We start from the raw sequence: 15369 nt of genomic DNA, 5'->3' as shown, positions 1-15369 counted from the left end.
TCCTTTTTTGACATCACTATTAATTTCTGTGCACTATGAAATGTTTTCTGTATGCTCCTATATAAACAATCTACCTATGGCATGAGATTATACAATCAGAATTTATGTCAAAATATATTAAATTAAAAATCTGGTCTGTAAGTATATTTGCATACATTGTTGCTATATGTTTGGTAGTTTTTTTTCTGTCAGACCTGATAAACCACACCTATGTCTTACACAATAATTGTCCTTGATAGATTCAAAGATGGACTGGCAAGTCTGCAGTTTTTGACTGCACTGCAGCAGCATTCTGGTGTGCTGGCTCCTGTCCTATACCATTCTTCCAAGGCCCTGACTGCTGCAGAAATGGAAAGCATGTTCAGTCCAGACCTCAGCCCAAGAGGAAGCAACAGGCGGCAGAAGGAGGTCAAAATAATTGGATTTTGGGCTGATTTTCTTCTCGATTGTGAAGGTTTGTCAAGGCTGTTTTGTTAGATATATATAAATTGTGTAGTGTAGTTTCTTAGTAATCTTAGTTTCTTTAATGAAATATAAGACTAATGATTCACTTTATGTTTTTAGATAATGCAGAGTGTAATGCCCAAGTACAAGGTCACGTTTGCTTGTTTGCATCAGTTACTGCCTATTGTTAAAAGGCAATTTGGGACTTGTTATGCATTAAAGTGATTGTTCACCCGTGTGAGGGCTTCTATACATTGTTTCAATCTGTGCAGTTAGCTACTTGCAGATCTTACCCATAAATATTTCAGAGCTGTGCCCTGATTTTCATTTATTATTTTGCTGTTTCCTGTTTTTTACAACTCAATATATATTTAAAAAAAACAACGTAAAATCAGAACAAATGTTTTTTGCAAGTAATTGATGTTTACATAAACACTGAATCAGAAAATGAATAAAATTTAAGTTTAATATGTCTCCACTTCAGTCCCAGAGTTCAAGATGCCAAACCTGAAAATTCAAAAGAACCACATTTGAGACTTTTGGGATTATATCCTGTAATTTATCCCTTGAAGCAATTTGTAAATGTCAGATCACATTTGTGAATGGGAAGTGTTTTCCAATACTCAGGCATGTATAGTCCACCAATCATCGGGAAAATATTGTCTTAAGTCCATGTTAATGTGGGATACATAAGAAAGGTAAAAACGGGTTCCAATAGTCCATGTCTATAGCCCAGCTATTTCCTTCAGAGTGATGTACAGTTCTGAGGCTGTCTTCCAGTCTTGTGGCTGTTGTAGTCCGTTTCGTTCCACAGCCTGTTGTAGGTATTCCTCAATGTCTGGATCACCACATAAATCAATCACTTGTCTTGCCTCAGAAAACACATCCAGTTCCCCGTCTTCAACAGCGAATCCACAGTCTCTTGAACCAAATCTGCAAAATTAGATGATACAATGATATAAAGGACAAGGTTTGAAATGGTCATTGTTAGATTTGTTTGCTTGTTGATATACAGAAATTTATAAACAATGATAGAGACAGATAGCTTCTAAATTCAAGAATGGATTATACCAACATGTACAATTGTCCAAATATATCCCAGATTAGGCTATACCATAACACCTTGCATTTTTTGTAATGTATGATAATTACTACCTGTGAGGCAAGAGATACAGTTCATTCGGAATCCCTCCTGGACATGATGCAAGTCTGCTTGGTCGAATCCGGTGCTTGTTCCATAGGTCCATACATTCATCCAGGTCTTGCTGCAGAACATTACTGAAGCTAAATCTCAGAAAGCACTGGTGTTCATGGCTGCCATTGAAGAGTCCAGAGTCTCTCAGGTCTCCAAGCAAGTCCATCCAAAACTGAGACCTGGGGATACATTAGATGCAAAGTGGCTTATTTCACACGAGAGGAAAAAATTAATAACCACAAGTCACATTTAGAATGCACTGGTGGATACATCTTAACAAAAGCATCACAGAGAAATCAGAATGTAAACCATATGATTATCACAATAGTAATCAACTGCTGATGTGATTCAGTAACTTTGGGAAATAATAATTCCTATGGATTCCTATGTTCATTATTATCACTTAGTGCTGAAGTGGTCTGCTTTAGAGTTAAACAGTTGAAGAACACTAATAATAATCCCAATGACAAACAAGGAAGGGGATTTTAATAATCAGCACTGATCAGTTTAACAGAGACAGAGGTGATCACTATACAGGTTCCACTGTACTTTTAATCCAAACAGATGTACCAACCTCCCTCTTCTGAAAAAAGACCACCATGACTTGATGTGCTGATTCCCTGTTGATGAGCCGTAACTGTGGCTAGACGAGCCGGCATAGTAGTCCGTATGCACATGGCGGAGGGTACATTGTATTGCTGCCATAGTCCCATTTTCTGTTTCGAGGTCAGTTCTTATCTCATTGGAACCACACCAACATTCTTGGCACAGTTAATATAATTGTGAGCGATGACAGATGGATTATTGTTTGTTGGTCCACAAACAAGCCACATTATTTTTCTTGAGAAGCCATCTATACATCCTGAGAGGCCAAATGGTTTCAGTTTATCATATCCGTCTACATGCCATATGTAGTTTGGACCCATGGAGTGATACGTACATCTTGTAAACCTCCTGCGTGTTCTCAAAGCTGTCCCTCGTGGATTCAGTTGTTTCAATAACCTCATTACTACATCACGTTTAAGGTGAAGCCTGTGTTTTTGTTGGAGAACTTGCCACATAGTCCGATAACCGAAGAGTTGCCCTGGTCCTTCCAGCTCAGTCAGAATTGCACGCCTCACCTCAGGGAGTGGGGAATAGTTGAGTCTTTTATACAGCCCTGCTTCTTTTAAACGTGTCTTCAGCGTATGCAGACTCATGTTTATGTTGTGAATTGTCGACAGCATATCCAGTATCACATCGTATCCATGTCCTGCATCAAAATATCCTTTAATAGCAGCACGTACGTTGTCACTGGCGGCGCTCATATTTTGAAAACATGTAAACCATGTCCTTCCGGTTCAAGGGACGGATCAGTCCAATCAGCGACGATTCATGTCGCCCGAGGGTACCTACCTTTTCCGGTTTGGTTAATGTCGTTGTCGTTTCTGTTTTGTTGTTGTGTTTTTTGATTTGTTGTTGTGTTTTCTGTTTTGTTGTTGTGTTTAATAATTTGTTGTTGTGTTTTGTGTTTTGGTTTTTTGTNAGGGCCACCGTAAAAAACATTTCATGGTTCCAGCTTCACAAATGTGGAGATTTTTATTATTAGTCTTTTTTTTTGCTGCTTTTGCTTATTATTGTTTCATAATTCATTTTTATGTTGAGGTTTGAACTGTTGGCTGAACAAAACAAATATTATGAGGGTGTCACTTTGGGCTCCGGGTAAGTGTTTTGCTATCTCTCTCTGTTTCCAGAATGTTGACAAACCAAACAATCCATCAATTAATGGAGAAAATAATCAGCAGATATACCCAATGAAATGAATCATTAATTAACAGTTCAAAAAGAGCTCCACCACAACCAACTACAACAGTAAAATCCTGCTACTACATTAATGGATGAGTCAGAATCATCTAATGATATCATATATAGTCGTAGACTACAACACTTTTTACAGTACTTTTACTTAAATCAATCAAACTTCATTTGTATAGCACTTTTCATACATTAAAAATGCAGCACAAAGTGCTTCACAGAATAAAACAAACAAAAATACTACATACATATTGAAAACCCACCCCCACATATAAACACACACACACACACACACACACACACACACACACACACACAGTCATTATAGTCAATAACATGGATGGGCACTGAGGAACCAGGTGAGGAAAGAACCACCTATGGGGAGCCATCCACACCGAGAGGCGCCACAGGGAGAGCCGTCACAGAGACCACCCCGATCCAGACAGACCGGGATAGACTCCACACATGGTGCAGAGCCTCCCAGTCCTCTGGACCTGAGGGATCTCCAAGATGACGTCCCTGCGGGCAGACCGGACACGCCTCTCAGTGTGGAGGCCCCCCAAGAGGAAACACTGGAGCTAAAAACTAAAAGAGTAAAAGACTAAATGGCAATATGACAAGATAAAACAAGTATGAGATAAAATAGTGATAAAATGCATAAAAATGTAAGGATTTAGAAAAAAATTAAAGATTTAAAGATTAAAATAATATTAATAATAATAAATAATAAAGATTTAAAGATTAAAATAATATTAATAATAATAAATAAAAGCATTAGAAATTAAAAATAACATATAATAGGAGAATTAAAAGAGTAAAAGAAATCAGTTAAAAGCAAAACTAAAAAGGTGAGTCTTGAGCCTCCTTTTAAAACCATCAACAGTTTCTGCAGTCCTGATGCTCTCCGGCAGGCTATTCCATAAGTGTGGGCCATAATGGCAGAATGCAGCCTCCCCGTGGGTTTTTGTTCTGACTTTTGGAACAATTAAAAGGCCTGTGCCGGAGGACCTCAGGATCTGCAAGGGTTGATTTGATAAAAGCAGGTCAGATAAATAAGATGGCCCAAGACCGTTAAGACATTTTAAAAAACTAATAAAAGAACCTTAAAATCAATCCTGAAACATACGGGGAGCCAATGTAGCGATTTTAAAACTGGTGTAATGTGCTCCCACCCTCTGGTCCTCGTCAGCACTGCGGCTGAGTTTTGGACTAACTGCAGGTTAGAGATGGTCTTTTTGGTAAGACCAGAGAGCAGGGCATTACAGTAATCTAAACGACAAGAGATAAAAGCATGCATCAGCACCTATGTGTTAGCCTGAGAGAGAAACGGGCGGACTCTGACTATATTCTTAAGATGATAAAAATCTATCTTTGTTACAGTTTTGATGTGTGGAATAAAATTAAGCTCAGAGTCGAAAATGATGCCCACGTTCTTTACACATTGTGGAGGTTTAAAATCTTGTAGTTTTGGTAAAAGTTTCTCTCTCTTGCCTTCAGGACCAATGACTAAAACCTCTGTTTTGTAATATTTTAAGTACATTTTGCTGATTGTACCCACATACTTGAAGTAACATTTTAAATGTAGGTATTTGACTTGTAACAGAGTATTTTTACAGGGTGGTATTAATTACTTTTGTTAGATGAAAGGATTAAAATACTTCCTCTCCTGTGCCAAGCACACTAGTCAGGTTGAAAGACTCCATTCACATAATACACCTGCTGCTGCGAGAGAGCATAATAATGCACTTAAAATCCTCAAACATGAGCCGAGCAGGAACGGGAGGATTAAAAAAAAAAGGTCACTGGGGAAACCACCTCACGGCACGTGGATGCGCGCGCGGGCACACACACACACACACACACACACACACACACACACACACACACACACACACACACACAGGAAAGGGGGAGACAGAATGAGGATGACGCACAGCAAAAGGCCACAGGTTGGAATCAAACCTGGGCCACTGCAGGGGACTCAGCCTACATGGCATGGACACCCTAGTCGCTGAGCTGGCTGCCCCACATTCCTTGATTAGATTTTTCTTCCAGGAAGATGATGAGGGCTTTCAAGACACACTCCCTCCAAAGATGAATAACCTTAATCTGAGACAACATAATCATGATTCAATAAAGGATTAACTTCAGCATTTTTAACCTGGACCTCATATGAACAACAATTTTTGAAAATGGTCCAGTATTGAGTGAGCCGGCAGCTACAGAACAAGCTGCAATGGAGGGACACGGGGCAACAGAACATTGTCATTGTCCTCATCAGCATGCGCGAGGAGAGAGAGACAGCGTGAATGCCAAGCTCCGTGAAAAGTTTGAAAGTGGCTAAAATAGAAATGAATTGAAAATACAGTCAATGACAGTTAGTTCTAAGTTAGTAAATGTAAAGTTCTAGCTAACAAAATAAATGTCTGTCCAGGAGAAATGAATGTCTGAGCCGAAGTTGGACGCCGACAGAACAAATAAGCAACGCGGTCGAATACAGCAACTATAAACCTACCTGAGCAGGTAATGCCTATAAAGGATATGGCTGGAATCGACAAGCAAGAACTGTCGGAGTTGATCCGCTCGATTATGAAAGAAGAAATTGCAGTAGCACTGACCACACTTCAACCACAATTGAACTCTCTCAAAGCACAAATGGAAGAATGTGGTCGGAAATTAGATGGTGTTGAGAATGGACTGAATAATATGGAAGAGCGTGTTGCTGCACTGGAGGAGGACAAGAAGAAACGCAATGTTGATTTAAAACAACTCCATAAAGAGAACAGTGAACTCCGTGATAAATTGGAAAGGCTAGAGGCGCACGGTCGGAAATTTAATTTAAGAGTACATGGCCTGCCGATAGCTGCTGAAAAAGGGAATCCTACAGTCTACATGAACAATCTTATGAAGGAGCTGTTTAAAGGCAAGATCAAGACTGAGCCTGTGGTTGAAATTGCCCACCGTGTAGGCCCCGGGAATAAGACAATGATTATGAGGATGCAACATTACATGGCGAAGGAGGAGATATTGGTGCTGTCTAAAAAGGAACGCACACTCAGACATGGGGAGATGAAGCTTCAATTCTTCCCTGACCTAACGTCAAATATGGCCAAGCGGAGGGCAAAGTTTGGCGAGATTCGGGAGAAACTCAGGACTGCGGGCGTAAAGCATGGAATTATTCACCCGGCCACCCTAATCATTACGCATGGAAACAAGACGCGGAGATTCACAGCGGAGGCTTACTGGGACGCTGTGGATAAACCTCAGAAACCCGACTGAACTGCACTATAGGTTAGTTTCATCCAGAGCCATAAATGAACACGGACTTTGGCTTTTTGGAGTTGGCGTTAAGCATACTGCACTTACTGAGACATTGTGTTGGATGTGTGCGCGTGCGTGCGGGTGCGTCTGTGTGTGTGTGTGTGTGCATGCGTGCAAGTGTGACTGCTGCGTGCTGCGTGGGTGAGTGGATGCGTGTGGGGGTGGGAGGGGGTGGGGTTGGATGGTTGGTTGGGGAGTGTTTACGTTGTGTGTTTAAGAGGTTTTGTTCAGAGGATAGCTCTAATTATTGTGAGACAAAGTTATGTTGGTTAAAACTGTTACTTGTCTACTAGTATTGCACGGTATACTGGTAATAAAATAGTACCGCGGTACTAGAGTATTCCAAACGGTACTATACTGCATTTGGAAAATACTGGTACTTTGAAATTGATTCAATTTATTAATTTAGTTAATTTATTTTACTCAATTATGCACACAAACGCCTTTCTTGTTCCTATACGAGCACAGATTGCACAAGTGGTCTGTATGACAACACCTGTATCAACATTCGCAGCTGGCACATGTGAAAAAAGACAAGAGAAAGTCTGCCTCGCAAAGGGAGACAACACGAGACAACACAAACTTGGTGGGACATTTGAGTTACCAAATCGTGACATCTGTACCGAGGTACTTACAGAACCATGATTTTTTTGGTACCGTTACACCCCTGCTATTTATTGTTCTAAAGGTTTGTATCCAAAAGGACTTTTCCTTAGAAAAAGTACCGAAGAGTATCGAAAGGTATCGAAATTCATATTGGTATTGGTACCAAAACAAAGATTTTGGTATCGTGACAACGCTATTGTCTACACAACTAATTGTTGGGATTCACAGGACCACAGATATTTTATCATTTGGTAAAATCTACACTGGACATTTAAAGGCTTTTTCCTCTGCATGCTCTTTGTCTTTCAAACAAAGAGAGCTATGTGACACCCATCTCCACAGGAGGTCTCACCTCACACCTCAGTGAGACACAAGTCTCACAACTTGATTGGACAGGACTTTTACATGTGACTCTGTGATGTCACAGGCCTCTAGAAGATTTGCTCCCTCCAAGCCTTCTCTCTTTTTTGCTCCAACTGCGGAGCAGTGCACACCTCTTTCCGGCTGGGCCTGGAACAGCAGAGGCCCAGACCCTTGCTCCATAGCCCCAAACCACTAAAGGGAGGGCAATTGATCACAGACTCACTTGCAAACAGGGGCAGACTGGCCATCTGGAGGTTCTGGAGAATCACAGAACGGCCGGTACTCCAGGACGGCCGGCGGGCGCCACGCAGTCATCATCATTTTTATTTTTCCTTTTTCTCCCTGATAATCTACTGTTCCACGTCCAGTCCGCTAGGTGGCAGCTTTTAACTTTTATGCCAGCCGGCCCATAGATATCTATGAGCCGGCCGGCCGCCAATCAAATTGAAGAAGAAGGAAGCACATATCGTATGCACACCGGTTGTTGTGGGCTGGGCCGAGTCAAAGTCCAGGGCTGTCCGCCCCTGCTTGCAAACACAAGGTTTGCAACTAGCTTTCCAGCAACAAGGAACTAAGTGAGTTAGCACCCAGCGTCTAACTCTGCTAAACCCTGAGCGACCAGCTTCCTCTGAGTTTCACCTTTGGAACAAAGGACCCAACAAAGACTGCACCTGGAACCATCTTCCCAGCCTTCTTCTGCCGGATAACAAAGCAGCACACCACCAAGTGACTCTTTCTCCCATCCATTCAAGGATCGGTAACGTAACAACTGGGCATAGCTTATCACAGCTTTACAGGCTAAGCAAGACTGTTTAACTTGTTGTATGTGATTTAATGCTGTCATTGAGTTATTGTTGTGATAGCTTTGGCATAGCCAACTAATCAATGACCTAACTGCAAACTAAGTGTTTAGTTTGCTAATACTGTTCACAAACAGATTCTTGCACCCAACTAAACAATCTCTGCACTAATCCAGACCGTTTGCAAACAGAACAGGTCAGACAAACACCTCCCCCAAGCTGAAGCCAGCTTTGATTCGGCCATCTTGTAGTTCCCTGTTGTCAGCCATTTTGTTTTGTAGGCCAAACGGCTCTTTGATCACCACACCCGCCTTTGTCTTTGTCTTTTCTCTCTCGCATGCACACACACACACACACACACACACACACACACACACACACATATACACACCAAGCTTGTATATAGTTAGTTAGAATTTGTGTGTTTTGGTTAGCTTTGCTAGTTTGTGAATAAATATAATTCTTTGGAATCATACCTGCTGTCTGTTTAATGTTGCACAAGAGTGAATGAATAGTCAACCTCTGCTGCGTCAAGAACTCTGAAATCCTTCAGGCGTTACTGTTAATTTTGGGTGTTGTCATTAATTTAATTATTAATCAAAACTCCAAATTAATAGTTTAGCGTATTCTATGAGACTGATATCTTTAACTGGCTATCATTTTTCCCTTTACGGGAATGGTGCCCCATGAGGTGATTTAATGTTAATTTAGTCACATTATTTAACATGATTATTAATTATTGATAATAATTATTAATTATTGATAATAATTATTAATTATTTCTGATAGCCAATTAAATCCCTACATATTTGGTGTCCCTTGGTGAGACCTAATGTGTTGACCCCAACATATTTGGTGCCTCCATGTGAAGCCCGAATTTATGTTCCCAACATAATGTATAGTCCCATTTTACCACGGAAGGGATTGAGGTTGGGTCACTTGAATATTTGTAGTTTACGTAATAAAATTGTTGATGTGTCTGAAATCCTGACTGAACATAAATTACATGTACTTGCAATATCAGAGACACACCTGAATCCAGCATTAAACAGTGATGTATTGAAAATAGAGGGATATAATATGTATAGACTAGATAGGGGAACAACAAGGGGAGGTGGGGTAGCCATCTATTGTCAAAATCATATACCAGTTAAAACCAGGAATGATCTAGGATGTAAAGAGGTGGAAGCATTGTGGCTGCAAGTTCAACTTCCATATATAAAGCCAATGTTAACAGGGTGCTGCTATAGACCTCCAAACGCAACTACAATGTACTTGGACAATATATGTAAAGTGCTGGACAAAGTGTGTGATGCAAATTATGAAATGTTTTTCTTAGGAGACTTAAATATAGACTGGAATGTGAGAGACTGCCCGCTTAAAGCTAGACTCCTTTCTCTAGCAGATACATGTAATTTATCACAAGTAGTCAAGAAGCCTACTAGAATATGCAGTAGAGCGGATGGAGTCAAATCTTCAGCTTGTATTGATTTAATATTTACAAATGTTTCTGAGCTGTGTTCAAAAGTAACTTCCATTCCTGTAGGCTGCAGCAACCACAACCTTATCGCTATTGGAAGAAAGACGAAAATACCAAAGGGGGGTCAGAAAATTATTTTCAAACGAATCTTTAAAAACTTTAATGAAAATAACTACTGTAATGAAGTAAGAGAGGTTGACTGGTCTGAAGTTCTACAGAAGGAAGACCCTGATCTTGCTCTGGGTGCGTTTAACAGTTTATTACTCCCAACCGTGAATAAACAAGCTCCTGTCAGGAAGTTAACTGTGCGAAACGCCGTGTCCTTGGTTAGATCAGGAACTCGAAGCACACATGATTGAAAGGGATAGAGCCAAGGCAGATGCAATAAAATCTGGTGGTGAATGAGAATGGAGTATGTATCGTAAACTAAGAAACTTTGTAACAATGTTGAATAAAACCAAGAAGAAGGTGTATTATCATAAGAGAATTAGCAGTATTAGTATAGATAGCAAGACACTTTGGAATGTTCTTAATCAACTATTGGGAAAAAGTGGTAGATCTACACCATCCTTCTTAAGTGCAACACACGCCGGCGCGGCGCTGTGGCCGTCAAGGGCCGGCCCCCAACACACACGGGCAGCGGCGGGCAGCGGCACCGTCAACATGTATTTCCCACCCCAGCCCTCTAGGTGGCTGTACCTACACTAGTTGCCAACGGTTGCCAACTGCTAGTAACAGAAGAAGAAGAGGAAAAACTTTGAGGCAAAAACAACTTGAATTTCACGGGTGAGTTTCTTATCAAAGTCGTCTTATTAAAAATTTGAAACAACCGGAGTTGATCCTACGAGACGAGACGTACATAAAAGGCTTTTCTCGCAGCGCCGCCATGAGCGCCAGCCGCGCTGGAAATAGAGCAGTGGGCTGAAGCAGAGTGGCGCGGCGCGTCGGCCGGCACCAGTGTGGGTTGGTTCATAGAATATAATGGAGGCGGGTGTTTTGACGCGCGGCGTACGGCGGCGGTGTGTGTTGCACTTTAGAGGCAGAGGGCAATTTTATCACCAAACTAACTATTTAAGTGTTTATTTCAGTGATAAAATTCAGAAATTAAATGATGGTATGAAGGTAAAAGATAAGTGTCTAGAGCTCTCATCCAGGCTTATTACAAACAAACTGATGAAGAATAAATTTTGTAGTTTCCACTTTGAAAAAGTCAAGGTGTCTACAGTAGAACAATTAATAAGGCGTAAGTAAGGACAAACCAGCGGGTGTTGATAACCTGGATGCGAGGTTGCTTAAACCTGTTGCAGATGTCTTTGCTCTGTCTATCTGCCATATAATTAATTTAAGTTTTGAAAAATCAATTTGCCCAGCAGACTGGAAGATTGCTAAAATCATTCCACTGCCTAAGAATAATAAAGAGACTTTCTCAGGGAAGAATAGTAGACCAATAAGCATTCTACCCACCCTAAGCAAAATCATGGAAAGAATACTATATGAGCAAATACAAAATTATTTTTGTATAAATCACTTGAACACAGCTCATCAACATGCATACAGAAAGGGGCACTCCACAGCTACGGCGCTAACCCAAATGACTGACGAATGGCTGAAAGAAATAGACACAGGCAAGATAGTTGGTTCTGTTTTACTAGATTTCAGTGCCTCTTTCGATATTCTTGACCATAGATTATTAGTGAATAAACTGCGCTGTTATGGTTTTGATAGGGGTTCTGTTGCCTGGATCAATAGTTACCTTACAAATAGAAAATACTGTGTATACTTTAATGGTGGTTTTTCAGAAATGAGGCTTATGAGCTGAGGAGTGCCGCAAGGGAGTTGTTTAGGGCCACTTTTATTTTCAATATTTACAAATGATTTACCTTTAATTCTAAACCATGCTTCCATTGCTATGTACGCAGATGACTCAACCATTCATTCAGCAGCGTCGACACCAGGAGATCTTGAAAAGGTTCTAAATGAAGAGCTAGTACTGATTAGGAAATGGGTTAACATAAATAAATTGGTACTTAACATAGAAAAAACAAAATGCATAGTATTATGCTCTAAACGGGGAGGGAGGGTAGAGCCGAAACTGCAGTTAAAAGTAGATGATAAAGAAATAGAACAGGTCACAGAAGTTAAGCTACTTGGTGTGCTGATTGACAGCTGAATGTCCTGGACAAGCCAGATAGATGACATGTTGAAGAAAATGAGTAGAGGGAAGGCTGCAATTAGATATTGTAGGACATATTTACCAGGATGCTTGATTAAACAATTAATGCAAGCCTTAGTCCTATCTCAGTTTGATTACTGCACAGTCACATGGTCCAACACATCAGAAAATAATCTTAATAGGCTACAGGTAGCTCAAAACAAAGCTGCTCGTATAGTGCTCAACTGCTCATACAGAACTAGAGTATGTGAGATGCTTAATAAGTTGAATTGGTTACCAGTTAAAAGTAGGTTACGCTACTCTCTTGTCAGTTTTGTTAGAAATATAATAACAGCAAAGAGTCCTGTTAGTTTATTTAATAGCTTGATGTTTTCTTATGATAGACACAAATACTCTACATGTCAGTCATCAGAGAGGAGATTTCTGCTGCCTGCTTATAAGACAGGGGCTGGACAGAGAACACTGCACTACAGAGCAATGGTAGCATGGAATTCTTTACCACGTTTTTTGGTTAATGAAACAAGTAAGATAGCCTTTAAAATCAAATTGGAATTGTATTTGTTTACACAAGGTGTTACATGAATTTTTTTCTTTTTTTCTGTTAAAAGAGGCTATGTACTTTCTTTTGGACCTCATAAGTACATAAGGGTTCTCAGACTATGAGTTGATCAGAATATAACCAACTTAAATCAAGTAATGATTTTCATTTCCTCTTTTTATTTAATGTTTTGTTTGTGTTGCATGCTGTATGAATGCATGCTTGTATGTCTGAAATTTGAAAAATAATTTTGACCACAGGAAGAACAGCACTCGTCTGTGTATGAGATAGCTGATTGTGGATCAATAAACAATTCAATTCAGTTCAATTCAATTCAATTCAATGTCCATTAAAAGTGGTTATTTTTGACACAGAGCAGCTCAGGTTGTTATTATAACGGTCTGAAGTGTCTCTTTACCTTTCACTTGATCCAGTTTGTTTGTTATTGCCTCCTTAAGCAGAAGTCTCTTTCTGAAACATCACAAGATGTGTGTGTGAGATTTGGAGAGCATATAACAAACGGAGTAGTTTATAGAAAATGTATTTTAGTGTTGTCTAAAAGATTTTCAATATCATGGATGATTATTTACCTGATTTCAAAAGTGGCTCAGGCTTTTGTATTCAGCCAGTGAAAGTGTTTATTTTGCTCTTTACATATTAACTATTCCATACCCATTGAGTGCACAGTTGCCCACGTACAGTTTCACATGGTGTGTGTTTGGGATACAGGTCACAGGAAATTGCAAATTAAATAGTCAACTGAACCCATTAATAAGAGCAATGTATTCAGACAGAGTTTTTGTTAATTTGATAGTCGGATTGCTTTATTGAAAGTACAGTAGTACCACTGCCAATAGTGGGATAGTTAGTGGGCTAAAACTGTACATTAGTAGTTGAGGGAGCACGTTGAAAGACAGATAGCTAAAGTGTTTATATGTTGTATTGACTTAAAAGTGGGGAGCACTGGTAGAATGACTGATAGACTGACAGAATGACACACTGCCAGTTTCCATGATTATGTACAGCATACCATACCATTACTTAGTTATACTGAAAATTAGAAGAAAAAAAAACATTCGGCCACAGGTGGAGCCACAGCGATCGGTCGCATTTTAGCCATTTTTAAGCATTTTTCTGTTGTTATAACACCACCCTTTTGCCAATTAGAATTAAATTTCTCCAGTCACCTTGAGGCGTCCTGTTCTACATATCTATAAAGTTTAGTAAAAATCGATATGGCGGTTAGGCCTAGATAAGAAATTAGCTCTCTAGCGCCCCCATTTTGTTTGATGGGGTCAATAATGGAGGGGTCCCCTCAGATTATGTGTGGTCATATGCCTACAAAGTTGTGTGGTGATTGGTGAAACCCTTGAGATGTTATACACCTTTATGTGATGAGCCACGCCCTCTGCAATATTTATTGCCTTATAGAAACTCAGTTTTAGTAAGTTTTCCAACTTTTGCCAAGAGCAAACTTTAGATATTGGTCCCTAGATTATGTTCACCGAGTTTCATGCAGATTGGTCAAACTTCCTAGGAAGAGATCGATTTTAAGTGTTTTTCAAAAAATTCAAAATGGTGGAAAATCTATATAACTGGAAGTTATGGGTTCTTGACGCAAATTTGTTCCTCACGAGGAGAGGCATCTCTGTGCAAAGTTTCATGTCTCTACGACATACGGGGCATGAGAAATACCCATTCAAAGTTTGCAATTTCAGTCGGTTGCTATAGCGCCCCCCTTTGGCCATTTGATGCTTCATTCGCATACCCTCTACCACTGTGCCAAATTTCACATGGATTGACCAAGTCAGTGAGGAGAAAAATGTGGAACAGACACACCTACACACAGACAGACAGACAGATAGACAGAGTTTTCGTCATTATATAGTAAGATTACATCTTGCTGGTGCTTCTTGTTATTACACTATCCCCTTTGCTACTGTAACACTGCCAATTTCCCCGCTGTGGGAATAACAAATGATTTTCTCATTAGAAAAGACCGTGGGTAGGGGCTTGTACAATAAGTAACATTACTGTCGTCATTCATAGCCAGCAGGTATCTCCTTGATTCATAGGAAGGACAAATGTGGGCATAAAAAATGATAAAAATATATCATGTCCTATAATACATGAGCATAAATATATTTTTCTACCATACGCACACACTGTGGCATAGATAGTATTTCGCACCTTCTAATCATTTATTGATTGATTGACTGTTTATGCCTTTATCCTGCCATGCTTTCATGTGTAACGTTATGCAATGTCAACATAATAACCTTAGCTAATAGCATTAGCCAACCTCAACTGGTCTGCAGCAGGTAAATCCACTACTGAAACAGTAGTTTTCTGTAGGAAAATAAGCTCTGGATTTCTTCTCCTCTTTGTAGTAGTCATCCCTGTGGTCACTGCAGACCTGCAAGTCTGCATAGGCAGTGTATGGACAGGAGTGTTAGAATCCATTTGTAGCACAATGAGCCAAAACTTTAGGGCGTCCATATCCAACAAAATCTGTGACAGCGGCAGTGTAGCACCTCATTTTGTCATTACAGGTCGAAAATGCGCAAACACGAACAACCATAGACATTTTTCACTGCCTTTTTTTCCCCTCTCTCTCTTCTCTTCTATGCTTATACTCCGGCTCACATAAATACC

Source organism: Epinephelus moara, chromosome 24 (assembly GCF_006386435.1).
Source record: "Epinephelus moara isolate mb chromosome 24, YSFRI_EMoa_1.0, whole genome shotgun sequence".
NCBI classification, from domain to species: Eukaryota; Metazoa; Chordata; class Actinopteri; order Perciformes; family Serranidae; genus Epinephelus; species Epinephelus moara.
The sequence above is the reverse complement of the archived record's forward strand: the minus strand, read 5'-3'. Positions refer to the sequence as shown.